The sequence below is a fragment of the Papaver somniferum genome, unplaced genomic scaffold (assembly GCF_003573695.1).
Source record: "Papaver somniferum cultivar HN1 unplaced genomic scaffold, ASM357369v1 unplaced-scaffold_131, whole genome shotgun sequence".
NCBI classification, from domain to species: Eukaryota; Viridiplantae; Streptophyta; class Magnoliopsida; order Ranunculales; family Papaveraceae; genus Papaver; species Papaver somniferum.
Genome location: NW_020622270.1, coordinates 2,462,993 through 2,474,834, shown reverse-complemented (window position 1 = coordinate 2,474,834; position 11,842 = coordinate 2,462,993).

Here is an 11,842-nt window from a genome sequence, read left to right as displayed (position 1 = left end):
GGTTTTCGAGACATGCAAAGAGAAACTTAACGTACATTTGAGAGAAACACAAAAGATGTGGAAATCTCATTGATTGATGGTTATGATGGCATATGTGATTTTGACTCTGATAGTGAATACCAAATTGAAACGGTAATATAAATTTTCCAGGATGAAAATGTGAAGTTAGAGGATGATTCCCCTGATCGGTTATTGGAATTCCTTGAACGTATATTGAGTTCGGAAGATCTCTTTTATTTGGAGCTTTTTATGTTTCGATTTTTAGGTTTTTCATTTTATTTTATTTTTTACGTACTTAGATGACCGATGTTTTTCATCTCATGATATCTTTTGAATTTTATTTTTCTTAATTTCCTTTTCTTTTTCTGTCACCATTTTGGTGACTCTCTTTGATTAAAATTTTATCATTTTCGTGTTAAAAAAAACGTATAACTCGAAACGAATTGACAGGGTTGATGAATTAATTATAATTTTGAAGAACTATAAATGGTCACAAATAGCTTTTAATCTTAGTTTATTTTCACAGATATTTTTAGCTTAGTTTCTTAGGGAAATTCTTAGAGCAACTGCATTCACGCGAGCATAATCAAAGATCAAAAACTATAAAAAAATTGGTTTAGTTTGTAGTGTTACACTAGGGTGGAAGAGCAAATTTGATCGAGCGCACGTAAGATGTCCGTCTCAGGCTTGGGCGGAGGTATAAAGATCGTTTGATTTGGGCGTGGATTATATCAACGTCTGATGGGGCGTAAGTAATACCCTTGCCTGAATCAAACGAACTTATAAAGTTCGCCCACTACACCTATACCCGTGCGGCACACACGTGTTCCCTGAACCAAACGAACATTAGAAGTGCACCCCACTTCTTTTTCTAACAAACCATACAAGTTTGCCTCATCACACACGTGAAGCACACATGTTCGCTGAACCAAACAGACTTTTTAAATTCGCCTCACCTCTTCCTCCGGTGAACTTTATAAGTACGCCACGCTCCACACACGTATACCGCACATATAATAGGTATAGGAAAAAAGAAGACCGTTATAATTTCCAATGTTCGAAAAAAAATTCCAACGTTCAAATTTTCAACGTTCCAAACAATCAAAACGGTCAAAAGAATCAAACGGTCCGAATTTCCAGGCATTAGTATAAACTCCATCTTACTCCGGACGTAAGTATTACGCACGTCTTGTATGGGGCGAACTTGTAAGTTACGCCTGTTTGGGGCGTAGGTGTAATGTACGCCTGATCGAAACGATGTTTAAAAGTTCGCCTCTGGACGAGCGAGCATTATACCTATGCCTTATCAGGCGCACTTTATACTGCCACCTTAATCAAACGTAACTTAAATATATGCTTACTAATGGCATATGACCTGTACCTACGCCTCACATCAAACGTAACTTATATGTGCGCCTGCTACCAAACGTACTTTAAACTTTCGATCGACCAAATATGATTTTTGTCCGAATTTCAGATCATATTTGGTCTGACATTTGGTTTTACTCTAGTATTTAATCTTTACTTTGTTCCACCGTGGTTGGTTTGTGAACCAAATTTTTGGTTATGGTCGTCCATTATGGATGCTCTTAAGAAACTGAACTAAAAATAAAATTTGCAAAACCAGGTGGATGGGCAAAGGTGGATTTCCATTGCGGGAAAAGTAATAACAATTGGTGAAGAAATGCGCGGGTGGAGAAGATCTGTTGTGACTATAGGAAAACCGCTGGCGGGCGGACAAGATCCGCTGAAGTTAGCCGAAGATGTGCGGGCGAACTCCCATGATCTGCCAATGGCAAAAAGAAAACGATCTTTCCTCAATGAGTAAAATTTCAAATCCTTTTAGATTCTTTCAATTACAACAATTTTCGCTTACATCACTCCACTCACTTCTTCCTAATTTCTCTAAACTAAATATTATAATTGTTATTTACAAATTTTAAGATAAAAATACTGGTGATGAGGGATTCTATAAACATTTTAAGGAAAAAAAAACATATAAAAAATGTAAAAGACTAGCGGTGCCTCCTACAAATGTCGATTATAATCAAAATTGTGCTACAGAGTTTGCATGGCCGAGTGTAGTCGTCGCTCTAGAATTAGTTGAAGGTCATGTGTCGGGCCATCAAAAGCTGTCCAGTTGTTATAAAATGAGAGGTGGATACAAAGATTTAAATGATGTTCATCTAGCATACCCCCTCAAGTCCGAGAAAGAGCGAATAGATATCCCTGACGTCGGTTTTATTTTGTAAAGCACAGAAAACATAATTGCATGCTTACGAGAATAATTGTAGAAAGGTGGTGGCCTACGACGCACGCGTTCCATTTCATCGACTTTGAAATTGGCAAGTTTGTTTAACAAAAATTAAAATAATTAGATGATTAGAAATTATTTTTAAGCAATTGTTGATTAATGCAAAACACTTAATTAGATGATATCATTCTTGTCATAGGAATTATCCCATTTATTTTTTGTGAAATTCCAAGTGGAGTGGGAACCCTCGTGCCATTCAACTAAAACGAATGGATAACAAATGATAAATGGAAGATGCCACTCCCCTTGTTTTCAGAATCACCTCTACGAGAAGATCATAAAGAGTTGAAAGGAGGTGGAATACATGTATCAGCACTGAAGCGTTTCTTAACGCTCAAAGAAGGCTCAACAAATGTAGCTGCGTATGAGGAGATCGAAAGAGTGTTTGCGTTATGGTTATTGGGTCAAACATTCTTTGCTAACTCAACCACTGTTTCTCACGTTGATTGGCTTGAAGTGATACAATATCTTGATAATGCACCAAATTATGATTATGGGTCTATAATTTTAGCAGAATAGTGCAACACCCTCGATACAACTGTTAGAGCACTGCTCGGTCAAACTCGCAAGCGTTGCTATCTCAAGCTTTTTGTCAAGTTTAGTTGCCAAAACTATAAGTCTTGATTTCTAGTCTACTTATAGCTAAGTCTCGGATTAGGATAGTAAGTGTAGTTGAGCATTAGACTTCACGACGTTCATCGATTGAAGACGAAGAACTACTAACGGGAGCTTGTGGAACTTCATCAACAAAAGGTATGTGGAGACTCGAACTCATCTATCACTCAAAAGTCTATATATTCTGTCTCCTATTTGAGAAAAAAATCGTATAGCTATATAGACTTCGATTATACACATTTAATATTTCGAGCTGAGTTTAACTCGCTTACGTATTTCTCGAAATATGTGTTGATAAGCTTTCGCTTTAACTAAGTTCATTTTATATTCTTGACGAAATTCAAAAGATGATCATGTCAAAATCGCCAGGTAACATCTTACATGATTTGTGTGAGACAGTCAACTGATGTAGACTCGAAATGTTTCGTATTGAACATTCGATCACTTGGAAATTGCTTTGAAGCTAATAGTTTGTGTGAGACAGCTAGTGTCGTCTTCTAGGAATGTTTCAATGATTGAAATGAGAGTTTAGAACAATTAACCATGATTGGATATAGCAAAGTATGCATACTTGTATGCTAAACTGTTGCATGTTATTCCAAGTCCGGGAACCATAGTATGCATACCCGTATGTGTACTGGTTGGTTAATGAAAGTCCGGGAACTTAGTATGCATACTCGTATGAGTTTCAAGTTCCGGAAATTAAACTGAGTTTAGAAGGTATGCGTACCCGTTTGCATACTTGAGTTGGTTATGTTCTAAAATCGATTTGTTCATGAACTAATACATTTATATTTTAAGGAATGCAATCTTTTGCAAACCATGGCTATAATGTTCATGTATTGATTCGAGTGAATCAAAATCGATTTTGCTTTAATTGTGTCTTGTATACTTCTATGAGAACATAAACAATTGAACAACTCTAGAAATAGTTTCATTTGAGTCATTTGAACTAGCTATGGTTAAGATGAATAAGGTTGATATGAAAGTGTTCATATGGCTAACTTCGGTTAACTATTGTTGAGCCAACAAGGTGCACTTGTTTAGGTACAGTTATTCATATCTAAATGAAGTCACTTTTCATTTGTGTGTAACAAGATAAGTTCGATATAACGGTTGAAAGATATTAGTTTGAGTCTAATCAGGTTTTCATCTAACGGTGAATATTGAATGCTTTTTTACCAAGGTAACATTGATTGCAAACCCTGATTTGAAGACTATATAAGGGACAACTTTAGAAACTAGGAAACCTAATCCCCACACCTCTCGTGTGATACTAGTTGCGACTAGAGTTGATACTCCTTTAACCTTAGCTTTTTCCAAAACCCTGTAGGTTAACGAGTTGAAGACTTCATTGGCATTGTGAAGCCAGACCCAACTATTTTCTCTGTAGTTGCGTGTTCTGATCTTGTTGTTTTTTATCGTATTGAGTACTATCTTCTCTAAGATTTTCTTGAGATTTAATCTCCGATAGGCAAGATAAAAAGTATTCACAAACATCTTCGTCTCATCGTTTGTGATTCCACAACATCTTGTTTCTCTACCATACAATTAAGATTATTGTGAGGTGATTGATATTACCAGGCTGTTCTTCGGGAATATAAGACCGGTGTATCAATTGGTTCATGTTCCCCTTGATTTATCAAAAGACGGAACAAAATTCATAAGTTTTTCTGTGGGAGACAGATTTATCTATTCAATAGACTTTTCTGTGTGAGACAAATTGGTTTATCAAGTCTTCGACTTTGGGTCATAGAAACTCTTAGTTGTGGGTGAGATCAGCTAAGCGAATCAAGTGCGCAGAGTCTTGCTGGGATTCAGAGGCGTAAGTAATGTGACTGTACCTTGATCAGTGTGAGATTGGTTAGGGATCAACTACATTCCAGTCTGAAGTTAACTTCGAGTAGGCTAGTGTCTGTAGCGGCTTAATACAATATGGTGTTCAAATATGGACTAAGTCCCGAGGTTTTTCTGCATTTGCGGTTTCCTCGTTAACAAAATTTATGGTGTCTGTGTTATTTCATTTACGCATTATATTTGTTTATATAATTGAAATATCACAGGTTGTGCGTAGTTATATCAACTAGATAATCCAACCTTTAGTTGTTGATATAAATTAATTGACACTTGGATATTGGTCTTTGGTATTATCCAAGTTATTTCTCATATTAATCCGGCTCACAGCTTTCTATCTGTTCGATTGCAGATTGATTTGAGAAATTGAGATATAAATCTTGGATGTATTTTCCTTGATTGATTCTGACTGTCTAGTTGATTCTCTTGGAAATATATTGGAGTTATTCCATACAGATTGCTAAGTGAAATATTGAGTGTGGTTTTTAGACCCCCTCTTTTTCAATTGGTATCAGAGCAGGAAAACACGTTTAAGACCTTATAAGTCTGTGTTTAAGCGATCTGAATCTATGGACAATAATGATATCTCAATAAATGCACCACCAGATCCAGGGATTCCAGAATTCTCTTCCATTACTGATTTAATGAAATTTGTAGAAGAAATTCTATCTAAACCTCCTCCAGGTTTAAAATACCTAGAAGTGTTTTCAGGGCTTGAAAAAAGGCTTGAGAGTTTATCTCTTGATGTTGAGTTATACCTCCAGAAAGAGCAAGATTCTCTTGAAAACCTAAATCAAGTTATGATGAATAATTTTCATGTTGAGGTTGATATTGATCTTCTTATCAGTAAGGGTAATCCCTCTCTTTCATGTGTCCCAGATAAACTGGATATAATATAGAAGTATTTAAACCTCATCTATCAGTCAGTTCCATCTCTGAATTTGACTCTACACTCCAACCCTGATATACCTTCTCAAGATAATAGTATTTCCCTCTTTTGTGAGAAAGTCAGGATGTCTGTTTTTATCATAAGGGTTTCCCTGTGCAGTACTGAACATTATCTGCTGAGACTGTGTGTTATAAGTTGTAAACGAAGAAATCAGTAACACAAATTATCTGGTGCCCTTTTTATGTTCTTTGAAAAACTTGTAAAAATAGTCTCTTGGGTTTCGCTCAATACTAGAAGTTGTAAGAGTTGTTGGAAAGAAACTCTCTCTTGGTGTCATGGTGTGCAAGGCTGTTTTTCTCTTGTGTTCACAATGAGTTGCTTGTTAAAGGGTTGTTGAGCCTTGCCCCAAATCTATTTTTCATTGTTTGTTTAAAAATATGATGCTTCAAAAAACAAACGAGTCCTTGTCTCACACATATGATTCACGTACCTGGTCTCGTAACCGTTCAGTGGTTGAAACCGTGTTATAGAGAGTGTTTTGACGGTTCATATACCACCATGTGACATATAAAAGAGGAAAAACTCACTCCATTCCTTTCACCTCTTCTCCGTACAGTTCGTGTGTTCGTAAACCAAGAGTTCGTAAACTCTCAATCTCTATAACCTCAATCTTTTGGGGTGTTTTTTGTACCTTTGTGATGGCAACATGAAATCATTCGATGGTCTTGTCCTTGATTCTTCAAATTTTCTAGTTCCGCAGCTTCACCATTAATGATAGTTCACGCTCCCGGTATGTTCTTAATCGTTCTTAATTCTCTTTTAGTCTCAATAGCTTCTAGGAAAAGATTGAATTTTGGTGAGAGTTCAAGTGTTAATGCTAGTTCAAGAAGGAGGGTAGTTGGTATGATAATGAATATGATGATGATGATATTGGTGTTGACGTTCAACAACCTTACTTTGATGCTAGCCTTAGAATTAGTATTATCAACATTTCTGCCAGGGACAAATATAATAAACTTGTTAGTGGTCATTTTGTCATGGAGAGGACATATGATCGGTCGGTTTAAGAACCATATTTTCACACATTCATGAACCAGTTTGAGTGGGGTGATATTCATAAAGGTTTAGGGGAATCATATTCTGAAATGACTTGTGAATTTTATGCTAACCTTCACGCACATGACAAGACCAACTGTTGTTTTAAGACAATGCTCGAAGGAACAATGTTTGATGTTAACCATAGTGTTATTGCTGAGTTATTAAACTTGCCTCTCCATCATTCATTTGTTGTTCCTCAACCAGAAGGTCGAAGACCAAATAAGACTCAGTTGTCTGAACTGCTTTTAGTCAAGAATGTGCCATGGACAGAAAGCAAACTGCCTGTGGACAATATAAGCTTTCATTTGAAGATTTTTGGTAAGCTGGTTGTGGATAACTTAATTCTCAGTACAGTTGAAAAAAATCTCTAGAGCAGAACTCTGGATGAGTTGGTTTACCATCTTGTTTCTGGTGAAGAGGTTGATTTCTGTGGATTAATTGTTCATCAAATGATACATAGGGTCTCACAGAAGAAAAACCCTGGTTTTCCATGCCTCATCAACCGAATTTGTAGTCAATTTAATATTGCTCAGATTGGAACTTGTGTTGGTACTCCATCTCCCTTGAACCAGAAGGACTGTAATGACCCGTCCCTCCACCGATACTGTCCCCACTTAGCCACTGCGGTTATCCGGCAGTGTGGGGTTTTCAACGGGCATCGCTGCGGTAATCCAGCAGTAACTTCCCGGATGGTCACCCATCCCTGGATTGCTCCCGCCCGAGCACGCTTAACTGCAGAGTTTTCTGCCAACTCTGGAGCCAATTGTGCTGAAAAGGCCTCGGTGTTAGGGAAGGACAAATCATTACTTATATTTCATTCGACCAACCACTGCCGAATATTGGGGTATTACAATACCACCACCTTAAATTGGAGCCGTCCTCGGCTCCTGAATATATTCACAAGCCCAGATCTCCGACGTTCCCTGCCCCTCATGAGAAGCACCTGGAACAACCCCGTCCAGCGTTCCTTCCCACCCTCGGCAGGTGAACCGTCGTCGGCTCTGATACCATTTGTAATGACCCGTCCCTCCACCGATACTGTCCCCACTTAGCCACTGCGGTTATCCGGCAGTGTGGGGTTTTCAACGGGCATCGCTGCGGTAATCCAGCAGTAACTTCCCGGATGGTCACCCATCCCTGGATTGCTCCCGCCCGAGCACGCTTAACTGCAGAGTTTTCTGCCAACTCTGGAGCCAATTGTGCTGAAAAGGCCTCGGTGTTAGGGAAGGACAAATCATTACTTATATTCCATTTGGCCAACCACTGCCGAATATCGGGGTATTACAATACCACCACCTTAAATTGGAGTCGTCCTCGGCTCCAGAATATATTCGCAAGCTCAGATCTCCGACGTTCCCTACCCCTCATGAGAAGCACCTGGAACAACCCCGTCCAACGTACCTTCTCACCCTCGGCAGGTGAACCATCGTCGGCTCTGATACCATTTGTAATGACCCGTCCCTCCACCGATACTGTCCCCACTTAGCCACTGCGGTTATCCGGCAGTGTGTGGTTTTCAACGGGCATCGCTGCGGTAATCCAGCAGTAACTTCCCGGATGGTCACCCATCCCTGGATTGCTCCCGCCCGAGCACGCTTAACTGCAGAGTTTTCTGCCAACTCTGGAGCCAATTGTGCTGAAAAGGCCTCGGTGTTAGGGAAGGACAAATCATTACTTATATTCCATTCGGCCAACCACTGCCGAATATCGGGGTATTACAATACCACCACCTTAAATTGGAGCCGTCCTCGGCTCCAGAATATATTCGCAAGCTCAGATCTCCGACGTTCCCTACCCCTCATGAGAAGCACCTGGAACAACCCCGTCCAGCGTGCTTTCCCACCCTCGGCAGGTGAACCGTCGTCGGCTCTGATACCATTTGTAATGACCCGTCCCTCCACCGATACTGTCCCCACTTAGCCACTGCGGTTATCCGACAGTGTGGGGTTTTCAACGGGCATCGCTGCGGTAATCCAGCAGTAACTTCCCGGATGGTCACCCATCCCTGGATTGCTCCCGCCCGAGCACGCTTAACTGCAGAGTTTTTCTGCCAACTCTGGAGCCAATTGTGCTGAAAAGGCCTCGGTGTTAGGGAAGGACAAATCATTACTTATATTTCATTCGACCAACCACTGCCGAATATTGGGGTATTACAAGGACATTAACAAGATGATGAAATCTGCCTATTCTGAAGTTGCTCTTCTTCTCCAAATGATAGTGCTTAGAAAAACAGTTGACTTATGTTGTGACCGTTCATCCAGACTTAGCTGCACCAATATGTAAGATTTTTGAGGATTATTATCGCAATTTGGATTAGTGTTCCTTTCTTCATGTTGTTATGTCAATTTCAGACTATTGCTTATATCTTTTATGTTAAACTTCTTGTGTTGAACTTATTAAAACTGTTCTTTTTTAATGGTTGTGATAACTTTAATGGTATTTTAGCCTTGAATGATTTTATCCTTCGATTAAACTGCTAAATGTGTTAAATCCATAAGAAGTTTAGCTGGATATATGTCAAAAGTTAAGCATGTTGTGTCAGTATGCAAATATTGATGGAAGATAGGATGGACTTTTGATTACAAAGAATAAGTCTATGATATCATTATGCAAATATTGATAAGAAATAGAATGAATCTTTGAATATTCCGCAGTATTGATCTTTCCCCGATCCACTTCTATGTGAAAGTACTGCGCGGCTTCGTAAGTTCTCTTATGTTGAGCATTTCCGATTAAATTAATCATGATTTCTCTTGTGGTTAATTTAATTGAGTTTTCTGGATATAAATTCATGTTTCATGTAATTTGTTAATGTCCAAAAAAATCCTTCTTTTCTTGCAAAAGTAAGGTCGCTCTTGTTGTTCTTTCGGGAATGACATTTTATGGGGAAGAGTTCTTATTTGAACTTGTGCTTGATTACCAAATCTTTTGTGGGGAGTGCGGCTTTGGAATATTGTAGGAATTTTCTTGTATATTTATTAACTTCTTGATGAATGCATTTAGTTTCGACTATATGATTGCATATGAACAAAGTTGATATGTTTTCTTTTAGTCATGAAGACTCTCTATGAGAATTTCATTATGATCCCACTAGTTTTCGTACCTTTGCCAATTTATATTGACAAAAAGGGGGAGAATTCATGTGTAGTTCACACTACAAATACATATGGTTTACGGATCATTATGTAAGGGGGAGTGGTTTTCATATGAGATGAAGTATTGACTAAGGGGAGGGGGTGAGATACAATTGGACTTTGATGATGTGTAATAATACTATGACATTGTATAAAAATACGAAAACATCTTGTTTTTATATATTTTTATAACTACAGATCTTCAACAACTATGATGTTGAGTTGAACACGTTCAGAATCACTATAGTACTTGGAAGTGACGAAGATTTCGAGTAATGTTGAAGAACCAAGGAAATCAAGCATTTGGATGAGAAGTTACAAAGTTTATTTATTTTGTAATCCATATGTATTGATAGTTTTGTCACTAAAATTGACAAAGGGGGAGATTGTTAGAGCATTGCTCTGTCGAACTCGCAAGCGTTGCTATCTCAAGCTTGTTTTTCAATTTTAGTTTCCAAAACTATAAGTCTTGATTTCTAATCTACTTATAGCTAAGTCTCGGATTAGGATAGTAAGTGTAGTTGAGCATTAGACTTCATGGCGTTCGTCGATTGAAGACGAAGAACTACTAAGGGGAGCTTGTGAAATTTCATCAACAAAAGGTATGTGGAGACTTGAACTCATCTATCGCTCAATAGTCTATCTACTCTATCTCCTATTTGAGACAAAAGTCGTTTAGATATATAGACTTCGATTATACACATTTGATATTTCGAGCTGAGCTTAACTCGCTCACATATTTCTCGAAATATTTGTTGATAAGCTCTCGCTTTAACCAAATTCATTTTATATTCTTGACGAAAGTCAAAAGATGATCATGTGAAAATCGCCTGGTAACATCTTACATGATTTGTGTGAGACGGTCATTTGATGTAGACTCGGAGTGTTTCGTATTGATCATTCGATCACTTGAAAATTGCTTTGAAGCTATGTGTGAGACAGCTATTGTCGTCTTCTAAGAATGTTTCAATGATTGAAATGAGAGTTTAGAAACATTAACCATGATTGGATATAACACAGTATGCGTACTTGTATACTAAACTGCTGCATGTTATTCCAAGTCTGGGAACCATAGTATGCATACACTTGTGCGTACTGGTTGGTTAATCAAAGTCCGAGAACTTAGTATGCATGCCCGTATGCGTACTGGCGTGAGTTTCAAGTTCCGGAAATTCAACTGAGTTTGGAAGGTATGCGTACCCATTTGCATATTAGCGAACTACAAACTTAGTCCGGCCACATAGGTATGCGTACCCATTTGCATACTTGAGTAGGTTATGTTCTAAAATCGGTTTGTTCATGAACTAATACATTTATATATTAAGGAATGCAATATTTTGCAACCCGTGGCTATAATGTTCATGAATTGATTCGAGTGAATCAAAATCGATTTTACTTCAATTGTGTCTTGTATACTTATATGAGAATATAAACAATTGAACAACTCTTGAACTAGTTTCATTTGAGTCATTTGAACTAGTTATGGTTAAAATGAATAAGGTTGATATGAAAGTGTTCATATGGCTAACTTCGGTTAACTATTGTTGAGACAACAAGGTGCACACGTTTAGGTGCGGTTATTCATATCTAAATGAAGTCACTTTTCATTTGTGTGTAACAAGCTAAGTTTGATCTAACAGTTGAAAGATATTAGATTGAGTCTAATCAGGTTTTCATCTAACGGTGAATATTGAATGCTTTGTTACCAAGGTAGCATTGATTGCAAACCCTAATTTGAAGACTATATAAGGGAGAACTCTAGAAATTGGGAAACCTAATCCCTACACCTCCTGTGTGATACTAGTTGCGACTAGAGTCGACTCTCCTTTAACCTTAGGTTTTTCCAAAACCCTGTAGGTTAACGACTTGAAGACTTCATTGGGATTATGAAGCCAGACCCAACTATTTTCTATGTAGTTGCGTGTCCAGATCTTGCTG